Genomic DNA, 16,728 nt, shown 5'->3' with positions numbered 1-16,728 from the left:
GGCATTTTGTGGCTAGCATATTTATTTTCCTGGTAGCAAAGAGCTTATACTTTTGCAGAAACTGAGGTATGGTGGTCATCAGAATTTTGATTGATAAGGGTACTGCTCCCTATTTTCTTCTTACCAGATAGATGAAAGTATTCAAAATATTATTGGAAAGTTGACCTGATTTCCCAATAAGCAAGGCAGGTCTGAAGCTCAAGAGAGAAATGCACTTGTAAATCACTGCATCTGGGTGGGAAGTGAAGCTGTGGTCTCATGTGAAATGACCTTAGCAGAGAAATCAGTCTGGTAAGAAAGAGGCACTTAGAGTCTTGCCATCAGTCACGTCTATCCTTACTCTGTGAATGACTCAGTTTCCATATGGAGTTCAGCCATTCTAGTTATTTACATTATATCATGCTGACAGGCATGATCTAAAGAAAAATATTAAATTGCCTATGTATTTATCAAAGTACATTAAAAACATTCTTTGGTCTTCCATGTAAATGAAGAAGCAGCCGCACACAGCTGCCACTGGTAGACTCAAAGATCCCATTTCCTTCCAAATAAGACACACATTGAAGAATTGACTGCAAAGATGTATCTGTTTTTCACTCTGCTGAAGCCTTTTAAAGGCAGAAACAGAGAGCATGCATAATCTGAAAATTAGATAATCCATTACAGGATAATCAAGAGGTGACTGTATAAGCAAATATTAAGGATTTTATACATCATTACCCCTCAAAACTCTTATTCTTCGAGCTTTTCAGTACACACACTTTTTTTTTTCTGTACACATTCTCACTGGAAGGTGAAGGCTCCCAGGAGAATCCTGGAAATTATTTGTGCAGAAGCAAATAGAGAAAGCCTCATTGGTCACAGGATGCTGATTCTTTATGAATAGAGGCTAAAGGCCTCCACAGGATGAACCACTGCTGTAGAGAGTGCTTTTCCCATCACTGCTACATCATGGAATGGACCACTGCTGTAGAGTGCTTTCCCCATCAAATCATGCTAAACTCAGCCTATGACATAGTTATTTTACCTGGATTTTAGAAATGAATCTGTGAAAAACTGTGAGTTATTGGAGACTTGTATACTGTTTCTGCACTCTTGTTTTCATTGGTTAAATATGCGGTCTGCCTAAAAGACCTCTAAAGATCTTTACAGTCTGGCTCTTACCCAATTCAAGTACTCAAACATGGACGATGCTTGGAACATTCTGATAGACTTATATCAGAAAACATCCCACATGCCTTCCTTTTCCCTCATGTTTAATCATCTTTGACATCAAATGTTTATATAGCTGGTATCTGAATTTTCTCCTTCTGTCCTTAAACCATGTTTGCAGTCTTTTTGGTTGATATTTATCTCTTAGAAGACCAACTGGAATTTTATGATTTTAGGATGACTTGTCAGTATAACCAAAGCCACTAATCTCTGCTCAGATATTTGATCTAGCCTAGAATCATCTTTTAAAATTATTTTTGGCCCCATTCTTTCTATATTTTCTTAATTTTCTTTCAAACCCAAATATGACTACACTACACAAAAACTTGAATCAGTATCTCAGCTTGGGAAAAAGCAAAATAACTCTTGGCATGACGTTCAAAACCCTGGGATGTAGAATAAAAAGCACTTTGAAAGTTTCTAAGATGCATTGCTTTATAATCCCTGATGGATAAACTATCCTGACTCCTCAAGTTCCCGAAATATACTTCTTAGCTCTGTGTCTCTTTTGGCAACTCTGTTGGATTTTTTTCTGTTCTGTTTCTACTAAATAAACTGCTTATTCCTTCAGGTTCATTTAAAGCATTTCCTCTTCTGTGAATCTCTCCTTGCCCTGCTAATTTCTCCTTCTGTGTTTCGATAGCACTTAGTCATATGCTCATGATTCAAATAGTCCATTGTGTCTCACATTGAGGCATCTTAAATGTTCACTGTGCCATGCTATCTGTTCCAGTTGACTGAGAAATTTTAAGATAGGATTGATGTGACTCATAATTATCATCTTTGAACCCACAATAGAGCTCTGAGAAAGGCCAATATAGTGTATTAGTTCTGTTCTTCTAAAAGACCCTAATCAAGTTTTATTCACACTCACCAAGGAAACCATAGGAAAAACTGGACAGTGAATCTTCATTGGGTTATTTACACTTATTATGAGGAAGTGATAGTTAAAACTCAGGTTCCTCATGTGCTAATTGATTTTGAGATATACCAAACCATTGCTCTTTACTAATTTTCTATGGATATGATTATTAGTCACCTTGTGAGTAAGCAGAGTCTCACAATGAATTCTGGACAGTGATTTGGGAAAGGAAGAGGCATGCATTATTCCCACTCTCACTTCTCTGTGTTGCTGCAAAACCCTCAAAGCTTTCTCTTCCTATTCCTTTCTCTTTCTCTTCTTTCTATTCCTGCATCAGCCATCAAAATTTAAGTCTGGAATCCCAAGTAACTAAGATAAAACCTATGTTTCAAGACGCATAATGTATTTACTGCAAGCACAAGACATTTTCCTCTTTTCACGCTATTAAAATGTACAGCTTGGGGCAGAGGGGATAATACAATGGGTAGGGCACTTGTCTTGCATGTGATCAACCTGTGTTCAGTCCTTGACATTCCATATCATCCCCTGGACACTGCCAGAATTAATTGCTGTTTGCAGAGCCAGGAGTAACCCCTGAACATCACTGGGTGCCACCCCCAAACAAATAGTTTTTAAAAAATGTACAATTTGAAGTTCAGTCTGAGAGAGACCTCACAATCAAGGAATGGATTTCTCCTCCTAGAGAATGAGCCTTATGCTGTACAGTCCATCCTTGTTCTTATACACAGATACATGCATGGTTGGCTCTTCTCCTTGCTTTTCGTGCCTGGTCTGTATCTCTGTCATCTGGGAAGGTTATGGAAAATTCATATTCCAGGATTCAAACCAAGAACTAATCAGGATCATAGGAAGTCTGGCCAAGGAATCTCTATTTCCAACCAGCCATCTATTGTCATAAATTTCACAAGTTTCCACATATCTCTCTGGTTGAGTTGAATGAATTTCATGAAAATGTCCACCCCTGGGGGTAGGGGCCTTCTTACCTTGTTCATGTCTTACCCCAGCATCTATCCGAGGCAAGACACAGGGAAGTTAGAAAATTAGGGAAAGTTTGTTATACATAATGGAAAGAGTACTATAATTCCTGCCCCTTTTGCTTCCAAGGATATTTTGTAAAAACACAGTGGTATAGTATACATAAAATGACTTTGTATGCCTAAAAGAGAGACAGCATCACATCAGACTACATAAAGTAATCATTGAATATCATTATTTGCCTACTCCAGATAAAATCCCAGCAAGCAAGAGCTTTCCCAAGCAAGGACCAGGCATACGGGTTCTAGGACTAAATCTCCATGCCACATGGCAGCAGAGGTGTCAGGCTGTCCCTCCCCAGCTCCCTGCCTGCTCATCAACCTGGCTGTCACCCCCACAATGTACCTCCGGGTTCCATCTTAGTGCATCAACAGCCCTGGTCCAGAGACACCCAACTGAATCCCAACATGGGTTACTGCCCTACAGAAATGTCTCTGGAACCCAACCATCTACAATCTAGGATTCTACAAGTGCATGGCCATGGCACCCAAGATATTCAAAATGAGCAATGGACAGTAAATAATCTAGCATCTGCCCCTGGCAGGCAGGCTTCAATGGTGATTGGAAAATTCAAGCAAAACATAATGCCCAAAAGTAGAAGGAGCGTATTGGGGGAATTGTCTGCCATGGAGCCAGGGTGAGGACTGGGATGGGGTGGGGGAATATGCTGGGAACACTGGTGGTGAAAAGTGTGTGCTAGTGGAATGATGGGTGTTTGATCATTGTATGGCTGAATCTTGAACATGAAAGCTTTGTAACTGCATCTCATAGTGATTCATTTAAAAAAAGAAAAAGAAAAAGTAATGTGGAATTCATGTCCAATTCAATTAGATTAATCAATGGATGAATAAATAGCAGTACTTCAACATTAAACACACACACACACACACACACACACACACACAAACAAACTTATGAGCCACGCTGTACCAGGCATTTTTCTAAGAACAGTTCATGATTTTGAATTGTTTATTTTGTCTTAAAAACTTTTTGAAAGTAAGAGTCTTATTAATTCCCCATTTTACATATATAAAAAAACCAAACTTCATAATTATCCTTATCCCAGTCCTACAGCTAGTTAAGATCTAGATCTAATGAGCCATTAGATCAGTGGGTCTTCAACTGCAGTCAGCAACAGAATCAGAAATTTTGACTTCAGGGTACTCTCCTCAGGAGATAGTCTCTTCCACTTTTCTCCCTTTATTGTCCTTATAAAAATACCCATTTGGAGGTAAGATACTCCTATCTTAACTTATTGTTTTTTATTCTAAGTGATGAGTAAATAGAGAAAAGAGGAAATTTTCCCTTTATAATTGGACATTTATCCTAACACTGTGAGAACTGATAAATGCATTTCTTCCCTCATAATATTTCTAATAGCTGAATTGCTTTTGGAAGATTTATAACATTTTATTTTTGGAAGTTGAAAGGAAGACTCATCACTGGGAGTAAATTTGTAATCAAGAGCATCAGCTCAGTTTGTTGCACCTGGTGTGCCGGGTGCTTCTGTCCTGTTGATAAGACATTTCAGCAGAGGTGTATATTTCTTGCCTTTATTTTCTGGTTGTGTCCTCTGCTGGGAAGGGTCTCTGTTCTCTGAGAATCATGAGATATTAATAGTGCAGTGTATTTTTATAAACTTTGGAAATCCTCCTTGAAAACCCTGAAATAGTTAAAGCAGGATTTCTTTCTTTTTTTTAAATAAAAGAAAAAAGCACTACTAAATAAATTATTTGCCAAAGATCAGTTGAAAAAGAGTAAACACAGTTGGAAATAAATATCCAAGATGACCCTTCTAAATATGGTTCCCTAACAGTGGGCCTTTGTTTGCGGCAAATTCCCTGGACTTTCACCAAATCCAGTGTCCAAATTTTCACTGATTTCCTTACAGTGAGTGTCAAAGAGACTTCAACTTATGGGCAAATCTCCATATTTCCTAGTACAGTTATGTTGGATCTGGGTTTTAGTGTTTGTACATTTTAAGAAATGAGTGTCCTGCTCCAAATTGTGATTTTCTGTCACTTGATGTAAGAGCTCAAATTGTTCCGAAATAGCCCATAGATCATTTAAGCAACTCCAAGGACAGCTATTTCCATTAATGTCTTCTCACAGGGTAATATTACTCAGTAGTGGGTGTAACTTTCTGACATAGGAGCTCATCTGCTTGTAAGTCGTAAGCATTACTCAGGAGAGGATGACAATCTTCAATCCAGAAACCAGTTTGTACTATATCCTCAGCCTGGCACTCCCAAGGCCTTTAACAGGACAGGAGGGAAAAGGCATGGAATTTTCCCACTTCACAGTGGGTATAAACATTTCCCATCAACTGTCTCATCATTGGTAAAGGGACTAAAACCTCTATGTTGCAGTGTTTCTGGGAGAGCATTTGATCAAATAAGAAAAAAAAATGGAATTGAAAAAGAAATAATTTTTCAAATTTTACTTATTTTAATCCAAATACAAGGTTTTAATTTATATCTCTTAAATCTTGTGTATTGCAAAGAAAATCCGCTTCTAAAGTTAAAACTAATTTCTGTAGAAGACTTTTAAAATTAATATTTTTAAGTTGAATCATCATGAGATACACAGTTACAAACTTGTTCATGATTGGGTTTCTGTCATACAGTGTTTCAACACCTGTCCCTCTCTAGAAGATTTAACCATAATTTTTTTCAAGTTAAAAAAGTCAAGTTTTAATGGATCTGATCCAAAAAGAATGATTTCTAGTTATACACTGGTATCCAAACGAAGGATTAACATTAAAAGGAAAAACATTTCTTAAAAAATGTCCACCACCAACAGAACAAAATTTATGCTCAGAACTAAATTTATTTTACATTTTGTATACTCAAATCTGTGATATTTGTGTAAACAAAAAACTACTGAGGGAAAATGTTCTCTTTTTTACTCCTTATTTTCAAGTTTACAGTGAAAACACTCAGACAGCTCAAAACAAATAAAACAAAGTAAAAGAATACAGCAATGTGAATGAGAAAATAATAGTAGCAGAAGACAGGAAATGGTAACAAACCTGATACTGTGTTAACACCAGCCCCAGTGGTTAGGAAGAAAAATGAAAAGTATAGAAATAAAAATGACCTCAGCATTATGGAGGAAATGGATTTACTGTCTATTCTAAATATTTATGGACATGGCCAAGCATTTGCCAAATGCAGTAAATGGGGTGTCACTATCAGGGTAAGCCCAGAGTTGCTGAATGTGTAAAGACAATTCTGGTGAACATAGGCAGCAACAAGACAGCCCAGAGGTCAGTCATCCTAGGAAGAAACGTTGCCAGAGATAATGCACAGTTTGGATTATGTGAGTTGCAAGCACAGACCTCTGACACTTACATCTCTTAGGCATAGTTGATTTTATGCAAACTGAAATCTGAGTGTGGAAAAGCACAGGAGTGGGTCATGGTCAGATGGTGCCCTCAGCATCCTAGGCTTCTAACCTTTTACTCTTCCTTCTTCAGCTATTTTATTTGTCCTCGTATATGTAAAAGAGATGCTGAATTTATCAGTCCTTGTTTTAGGCAGGAACCAGGGGGAAAGGTGGGAGAAGTTGTTACAAGGTCTTTCCTTTCAATTTGATGAAGAATACCTTCCTCAAGGCTCTGCAGATTCTCGGTGGGCCACCAGGCCAACCCTATGCAGTAGTCTCTAGAAAGGTACTTAGGTCAGGACTTTGGCATGTGGAGCAGAGGAAGGCTATGGAAAATAAATGGCTTTGTGAGAGTGAATCCTTAGTCCATCACACCCCACTGTTACACTGTTGGTTGGTTTCACTGGAGTCTTCCTGTGTCCTGAAACTCCTCTCATGACATACCTGCATGTAGGCCTTTTTCTTACTGGTGTTTGTTGAATGCCCTAGGTAAATAGATATAAATCTTCTGATAGCACAGAGGTAGGGTGTTTGCCTTGAGCGCGGCCTGCCGGCTAATCTTCGTTCTATTCCTTCACGATTCCTCCGCCCCTCTCAGAGAGCCCAGCAAGCTACTGAGAGTATCTCGCCCGCACGGCAAAGCCTGGCAAGCTGCCCGTGAAGTATTCGATATGCCACACACAGTAACAACGAGTCTCACAATGGAGACGTTACTGGGCCCGCTCGAGCAAATCGATGAACAACAACGGGAGGACAGTGCTACAGTGCTAAGGATACTATAGTTAGATACCTCCACTGTTGTTATCCTTGGAACTGTTGCGAGCAGTTGAATTAAGCATAATTAAGCATAAGCACCTAGAGCACTGGAGAACAAATGCTAATTCTCAGAATCACTGCAGCCTGAAGTCCTTACACAGATGAGGTGATTCTCTACATGTGGGAATCAATACTTCACCTCATCAAGGACAGCAATAGAATTTCTAATCTTTCCTCTTCCCTTCCTTTCAAATTGTTACGCTAAAGCTGACTACCCATTAACAGCCTATCCTTCAGATACACAAAGACCCAGTCAAGACTTGGAGATTACTGTTAATAAGTATTTGATTAAATTTGAGCCAAGCATCCTTCAACTCCTCAATTCCTGTCTGGGGCAGATATGTTTTTATTCCCCTCATGGCATCATATTCCCCCCAAATATATACATATATTTATATATGTATAAAAGTATACATGTACACACAAATAATTTGGCTCCTCCCCAACATCCCACCTCAGTTGAGAAACACCTCTCTATAAGGATTAATCACGATCACGACCACGATTATCCTGTTGTTCATCAATTGCCTCAAGCAGGCACCAGTAACGTCTCCTTCTTCCTAGCCCTGAGATTTTAAAAGAGCCATATTCAATGCTCTTTCAGGGCTAGGAGAATGAGATCTATCATTGTTACTGGTATTTGGCATACTGAGTAAGACACGGGAAGTTTGCCAGACTCTGCAAGGATTAATAGATTACAAAATACCCAGATTTGATTGCAATATCTTATTTACCATGGTACCCCAGGAGGTATTGTATATTCAGGTTATTTTGTTTCTGTGTGTTCTCTTGTAGCAGATAGAATGCATACATCTCATAACATCAAAATTAATTTGAAGCAAGAAAAATAAGGTTAAGGAAAAATGTATATAGGCATGTAATTGGCACACAAATTATATGCCCCCAAATTCTATATTTACTAGGGTTATGCAAGTCATTCTCCCAGAACAAATCGTAGTGTGATATGCATATTAACTTATCAAAATCAATTTAAAGATTTCAGCAATAGGTGTTTCCTTAAATAGACTGGGCAATTTGTTTTCTCCTCTCCTCCACTTCAATATCTATTAACTATCCAGCTCTCAACTTTGTGTGAGCATTTTTCCAGCCCTGTAATCTTTACCTGTCTAAACTGCTTCGTGATTTAATGAGAGCACCTAGAAATAGATTTAGAAATTGTGAATTAGTATTTGTTGTTTCCATGTCCTCCCAAGTGGCTCAGACTTTCACTTCTGTTTTGTTAGATTTTAGAGACACATCGAGTCACAGACTGCCCCAAATCCAACAACTCAAATGAAAATGACAGTTGTCAACTCTAGACATTTGTGGTACCTTGTTGGAAGTACTCTTGGCTAGGGTCAAGTTTCATGGCTAAAAAGCCAGGGTCTGGAAGCAGGTGGTAATTTCCTCCCAATCCAGCCTGACTCACTATAGGAACAGCTGCAACACCCTTTTCTGGAAATGCACACCACAGTCAGCCATGGGGCTTCAGGAATAGCAACCCTTGTGGATGTAGTACTCAGAGCCTCAGCATCTCTGGACAGTGATGTCTGTCTCAAAGAGTCGAAAGGATTGAATTAAATCATACACACACACACACACACACACACACACACACACACATATACATATTTAAATTGAGTCACCCTGAGATACACAGTTACAAAGCTGTTCATGGTCAGGTTTCAGTCATACAGTGTTCCAACACCCAACCTTACAACGAATGTCCCCAGTTTCCCCAGTTTCCCTCCCTCTATCCTCCCTCCCAGCCTGTCTCTATGACAGGCAATTTCCTCTCTCTCTCTCTCTCTCTCTCTCTCTCTCTCTCTCTCTCTCTCCTTGCTCCCTCCCTCCCTCCCTCCCTCCCTCCCTCCCTCTCTCCTTCCTTCTCTCCCTCTCTCTTTTCCTCTCTACCCCACTCCCCTTTGCGCTACAGATACTGAGAGGTTATCATATTTATTCCTTTATCTATTTTCAGTACGCATTTCTTTTCCCCCAGAACTTGAGGCAGTCTTCCAATCACAGACCAGTCCTCATGGCCCTTGAGACTAATACCAAAGCATAGTAAATCACATTTCTTAAGGCAATCCTGTTGCTGGGACCAAAGCAATAATACAGCATACAGCATGTAGCACAGTTTCTTGGCACGTGACCAATTTAGGTCCAATCCCCAGCAACCCATATGATCCCAGGTGTCTGCAGGGAGTGATCCCTGAGCACAGAGCACTTCGGAGTATGACCCCCCCCCAAACCAAAAAATAAATAAAATCCACTGCGATTTCTGGACCAGTGTGGGTGCTTGTTGGATGTTTTCTTGATTTTTCTCACCTGGCAAAGCAGACCAGTTCCTCAGGAACCTGACTGATACCTAGCACTATGGGTGTAATGTGAAGAGAACTTCATTAAATAAAACAAACAAACAAACAAACAAACTACACATAGAAATTTCTGTGAAACCAGCAAAACTCTTGGCCTTTCTTGTGGGGAGGAGTATCAGACCTGTGCAGAAAATATTCAGCATTGATCAAATAGAAAGAATCTCTTGCATTAGAAATGTTAATTGGTTTGATGGTAGAGTGAAAACTACCACCAACAATGAAGGAAATCCACATTGTAGCACTGAAAAAGGATCACTTTGAGGCCAGAGATATAGTAAGGGGTTAGAGCACTTGCCTTGCATGTGGCAGAACCCTGTGAAATCCATGCCACACACTGCAGGATCCCCAGAGCACTGTTGGGTGCAGTCCAATGGCCCATTCCAAAAATAAATAGAGTAAGTAAATGATGAACTAATACCATTTTAATATTAGTGGAATGTAAATGCATTCCTTATCTTAATGTAGAGTCCTTGATTTGTGCCTGCTGTCTCCTTCCCCTTCCCTCCTCACTATCTGCATCTTCCCACTTGTATGTGTATATTTTAAATGCCTGAAAAATCAAATTTGGAGTTCTACAGCATTCAAACATGTACAGTTAATACAAAGAGGGGCTTCTTGAGAAGACCACACATAGAATTATTATTTAATTCCATCTCTGATCAGTTTCTGATCAGCAAGCCTGGCTAGATGGATATTCAAGATCTCTAGGGGATTTTTTGACCAACATAAGTAATTGGGCTCTATCCCCAGGGCTTTGTAATTGCTGGGGCTGAGGAATTGACCACTTAAAGAAAGTTTTTCAGGTGGAATGCACTGCCACATATGCTGGCAGTAGATTCTTCTTTTTTAAAAATAAGTGTTTTTTTTTGTTTGTTTGTTTACAGTGCCGTTAATAACAGTTTCTCATGGACATAATTCCAATACCGCACCCACCACAATGTGCTCATCTCTCTCCCCCAGAGACCCAAGTCTCCCTCCTTATCATCCCTACCTTTCAACTCAATTATATGGATTGGTTCCCCCCCTCTTTTATTGTCTTTATTTATTTTTGGCTAACTGCTCTGTATCTTTAAGTACCACATATGAGTATCACATATGACTTCACTTGGCATGCTATTCTCTAGTTCCATCCATGATGCTGCAAATTGCATAGTTTTGTTCTTTGTTAGCGTCACAAAGTATTCCATTGTGTAAATATACTACAACTTTTGACCCATTCATCTGTAGTTAGGTATTTGGGTTGTTTTCATAAGTTGGCTATTGTACTCAGCACAACTATGAAATTGATGGCACACATTCTTTTAGACTGATGTTTTTATGAAGAGAAGTGGAATTGATGGATTATATAGTTCTATTCTTTTTTTTCCCTTCTCAAGAAATCTCCGTATTGCTTTCTACAGAGGTTGAACCAGACAACATTCCCACCGAAGGTGGATGAGAATCCCTTTCTCACCACAACCTTGCCAACACTTTAAGTGTCTTGTGACCCAGCTGCATACATACATGTACATCTTGAAAGGAGATTGATTTTGGTGCCTCTGCTCTTTGCTGCCCGAGGCCCACACACCTTTCCTATCACAGAGCCTTCTCATTGCACTTGTGTTTGTTCTTATACTGTACTTAAAGCCCAGGCTGACTGCTTGTCACCACTATGTTGCTGGAAGATTAGAGGAACTCAAGGTCAGTGCCCGCTTATGGGGTTTTAGTGAGGAATCATTTTGTAAGTGCCTTTTTCTCAGAGGGGTCTGAAATTTCCCTCTGTCTTCAGCTGTTTCTGTAGACAGTAGTTGCGAAGATGGAATGCCAAAGAGAGTGAAGAGAGGGTGAAGACACAGCTGAGATGAGGAGGCTGTGGGAGAGCAGGAGCAGCAGCACGAGCTGGGAGGGGGATGTGGGGTGAGAGCCATGAATACTGGCATGCCTGGTTTAGGGAAAAAAAAAAACCAACATGGGCATGCATTATTGATTAATTAATTTATTGTGCTGGCAAAGGGGAGGGGGTTATGCTGTGTAACATGAACCCCACAGAGAGTTCTGAGATGTTTTAAGTTGACTTGGATGTTCGTGGTGAATCAAGAGAACATGTTAGTTAGTGAATTTTTCATGACCTACCTGGGTGCCTCTCAATAAGCTATTTAGAACCTTAATTAAATCGGCCCCGCTTTGCAAAGGAGTTGCTGAGGAGAGTGTCCCCTTGATTTATCTGAAGACCTTGATAATATACAAGTCAGTCATCAACATGACCTCATCAAGGGATGAAACATTTCCTGTTTCAGGTTGCTTGTTTGTAGAATTGCTCTAGCTGCCACGAAACCATGCAGATCCCATTTACTGTTGGCAGAACACCCACAGAACTTCTGACAGATTCATCTGAAAACTGAAGAATATTTCAATGATTGGACTGTAATTTGGCAGGCACACGTTTAACACTTCAATTATATTAATCAAAATGAAAGTTCTCGTGTGACAGTTTCTAGTCAGCCATCTCAGTATTTGAACCTATTTCACCCTCTTCATTAGAGTGTAGAATTTGCAAAGGGCATTGGTGATAAAATATAAATTAGAGAGCTCTGTTTCTCTCTCTCAAAGCTTTCTTAGTATTTATGCTTTGTCCGAAGATGAGAATAATTATCTTCCTCATCTTTGTCGCCTTCCCTCTCCAGTGTGATGCATTGTATGAGATTTCTAGACATTGATCTCACTGACCTAAACATTTCTCTAGAGCAGGGATGTGCCTCATTCCATTTTATGCCCAGTCATTTGATCCATACCCAGAAGTCCTATGGCCTCCTTTCCCCTCAGTTTCTGTATCTAGTCAATCATAAAATTCCATTCATTTAATTATTGTGTGTGTGTTTTTTTAAATTTGGCATTCTTTGTCTCCTTCTTTCATTCTTACAAGCACCATTCTGCTCAGGAATTGTATCCTTAGTCTCCAAGAAAATTGCAGAAACCTCTTACCTGATTTATTGCTTCTGGTCTTTTCCTCCAGCTTGTTCCTCCATGGACAACCCCCAGACAGATTGATAATACAAACTGTAAAATGTGCCTATGGCTGCAATTACTTGAAAGTTCCCTATTGAAAGCACTTGCCAAATGAGTCACTCTTCCCTCTCTCTCATGGCCCATATTTCATCATAGTGCTCACTGCTCTCCATACTACTCACTTTTCTATTTTAGCGTCCAGTGGACTTCTTCCAGCTGTCCATCCTTCAGAAAGAGATATGCGGGCAGAAGAGAGAGAGAGAGAGAGAGAGAGAGAGAGAGAGAGAGAGAGAGACCCTGCCATTCTTCTGCCTCCAATTGACACTCAAGTATTGACAACTCCTTAAAAAAATCTAATCCTTGCTACCCAATATCTACCAAAATTCAAGTTGGATTATTTTTTCCCACAAGCACATCAAACACAAGTGATGTCTAAATTGAACTTTCTCCCAAAATTTTCCTTTAATTTGGTCCCATTTTTGTGCTCCAGCAGCCCTTAACTTACTTCCTTGTCTCCACTGTGGCAACAAATTCATTTCAAACCCTGTTGATTTTTCTTGACATTTTAATTTCTTCATGGCTTTCTTAGGTCAAGGGCTGTCCATGGGCCATCTTCAAGTCAGATCCAGCTTTGAGAGGGTTTATAACGTCTGGGTGTAAGTCCGCTTATTCAGCTAGGCATGTACTCCTGAGGTTGCCTCAGGACTTGCCATCCCCTTCTTGAGCTCACTCCTGTGATTACATGGTAAAAGTGGTCTCCAAGCTTATTCCATCATCATTGCTCCTATGTGATGGGCCAGTCTCTTACAGTGACATTTGAATACTGGGAAAATGATCAGCTTCCCTCCCATCCTTAAAACTGGTCAAGGGATTCCTGGTGCCCTGAACAGAGATTTTGGCCCCCTCCCTTCTGTCTAACTCACCTGTCCTTTGCAACTTTGAAGAAAACAGTCTCATTCCAGAGAGTCACATATAAATGTTTGAGGGCTGATGCCCAGACCCAGGAGGTGCCCTCTACAGTTAGCACCAAACTACTGGCCCACGGAAACAAGGTCATGGCCCCTCCTAACCCATTAGTGGCTTCCAATGTGTTCCAGTGGTGGCACAGAATACCACTTATGACCCTGACTTACTGAGGCTCCTTAATGCCCTGAGTTTCTTAAGATGATCCTCACTCTTGCAGCCCGCCCCCCTGCCACACACACACACACACACACACACACACACACACGCTCACAACTCATATGTACCTCTTCCTCTTTCATCACCTTATCTTTTTGTCCCCCTGGCAAACATTGACAAGTTACATCACCTCCTATGAAGCATTTCCTAAAATCCCTCCTCCCACCCAGAGACATGATCCCTGTTCACTTTGGATCCTGTGATGATGCTGGTGTCTGCAACTTTGACATTGTGAGGCTTCTCAAATGTGAGTATGGGCACGGACATGTCATAGTTAACCTTGGATTGGCATGGAAGTAGTGGCTGCTCTTTTTGTTCTTTTGTGTTTTTAATAAGCTGACAGTTAAACCAAATTCTACTGCATTTAATTTTCTTATCCCTGTCTATTTTGGTTTGTCACCCATTTTCCTGACAACACCAGCCATTTTATAGTGAACCCTTGTTCTTAGTACAATACCTGGCACATGGCAAATATTAAATCGTTGAAAAAGGACACAATGAATGACTGAGTGAGTTAGGGGTGGAATGAATGAAGGTAGGGTGGAAGGATGGAGGGGCTATGGAAGTTTGGATGTAAAGAAGGAAGGAAGAGAGCAGGATATGCGTGCAGTTAGCTATAATGAATGTCTCTCATTTCAGGCAAACAAATACACCTTTTCTAATAGCATATTTTTATAGACCCCTTTCCAGTAATATTTTGAAAATCATGCCAGAAATGATCATCTTTCAGAAAGAAGCTTTATTCCCCTGTCCTTCAAAGGAAATAGCAATATTTCTGAGAAAGAAGTACCCTGGATTATGGAAATCAAGGACATTAGAGTACAAGATAGTTTATAGCTTTAGAGGAAAATTACACATTGCAGGAAAACATGGATGGCATGAGGGCATATGATGATAACTCACAGCCAGACAGCTCCACAGCCAGTATTTTAAAGGCAATGTCTTCATTTTTCCTGGAAGAGTTCCTCATCCACTGTATATTTATGTGGTCAGAAGGGAGGCAACAAGGCAGGATGCCCAAGGGCACGAGGTTTAGTGCCTCTGCATGAGGGTTTTTTTTTTTTTTAAATTAGCACATTACTGGCTATGTGACTTTGAACAACTTACTTTAGCACTAGTGACTGCTAGGATCCAAAAGTAATAACCTCATCAATGCTTCATTTCCTATGTATACTATGGGACTGTGTTTCAGCTGAAGTTGTACATATGAACCAGAGAGGTAGTTCAGGAAGTAATGCACTTGTCTTGCACATGGTTGACCCCAGTTCAATTCCTTGCATCACCTATGGTTCACCAGGCACTACCAGGACTGCCACTGCCCCATCTCCCACCCTGGCACAAAGCCAGCAATAGCATCTGAGCACTGCTGGGTGTGGCCCAAATCCTCACCCACAAAGTTATAAAGAAATAAGGTCAGACAGGCTGTAGGAACAGTCACATGCAAGCCCAAATACACATTTTCCCACTTGATAGACTAGACTATGCTTGTGAACTAGTTTCTTAAATTCTCTGAACCTGTTTCTCTATCTATAAATTAGGTAAGACACTGTTGAGCTCATGTTCTGTTGTATACTTAGGTTTTTGTTAGACCTGAAATTGCCATGGGAAAGTTTGAGGGTAGTTTTCTTACTATTTATGAAAGAAAAGTCTAAAAGTAATTGTATTTTGTTATAAATGGTATGTGCTATATTATACCATAGCAGAGCCAAATGTATAATTCATCGTGATGGTTTTTAATGTCTTGCCACTCCTAGTAAAAAGATGAAAAACATAGTAGTGATTTTTAAGACAATGAAGATTTCTGGTATCCTAAATAAGCGGTCAGAAAACTGTGGCCATTATGCCAAATCTGCCCTCTGCCAATTTTGTTAATAAAGTTTTATTAGAACATTACTATACTTATGTCTTTAAGTATGTCCAATGACTTTTTCTTGCAATGAGGAAGTGATGGGCAATTGTAACAGAAACCATCTAAAATGCAGAATGTAAAATGTTTACTTAAATGTTTACCTAAAATGTTTACTAAAATTAGTATAATTTAGCTGACTGTATCAAAATCACATAAAATATATCTCTAGCACAGAAAAATTGTGGGTTATAATTGGCCTGATTAAATTTTCTGCAGTTGCTGCTCCAGTTACACAGACTACTTTTGTCAAAGGTTGCTCATCATTTCTTAGGGTAAAATTTTAAAAATTGAAGTTTAAATTGAGACCACTGTTACTTATTCAATCTAGTAAACTATCTAACAAAACCAAGTATTGAAAGACTTATAACAGTTGGATCCTTATGTATTAGATTTGATGTAAAAATTGGTGCAGATTCATTGCAAAAATATATTTTTCTGAAATTTGAACATTCATTACATATGACTTGGCAAGTATATGTCCTCTGGACATATGTTCCAGAGGAAAAAATGGATATATAGGTAAGATTTTTGGCATCTATGTTTACAGTAGGGGGCTAAACCTACCTGGAATCAAACCTTCCATCTGTCAGGAAGAGAATAGTGCAACTTTTATTATGGCACTAATAGCAACTCAAAATAAATGTAATGCCATATCCTGCAAGAGTATATGTATCTTAATAATAAGTAAAATAACTTTTAAATGATTATATGCATCTTGGTTCCTTTTCAAAATGTGCAAAGTAATAGTGTAAAAATGTTAATTATTTTAGGATTGAGGATGGAATAAAAATACTAAAGAAAAGTGAGAGGATAATGATTGAATAATTAAAAAAATACTTAATTTTAGGGAGATAGAATGGGAAACCAAATCAATTTTTAGGTTATTTGTCAAAACCTTGGTCTTGTTTGAAATAGGGTATTGGTGCTTAATTATTAAAAAG

Source organism: Sorex fumeus, unplaced genomic scaffold, assembly GCF_029834395.1.
Source record: "Sorex fumeus unplaced genomic scaffold, SorFum_2.1 ptg000051l, whole genome shotgun sequence".
Lineage (NCBI taxonomy): Eukaryota > Metazoa > Chordata > Mammalia > Eulipotyphla > Soricidae > Sorex > Sorex fumeus.
Note: the sequence above shows the minus strand (reverse complement) of the source record.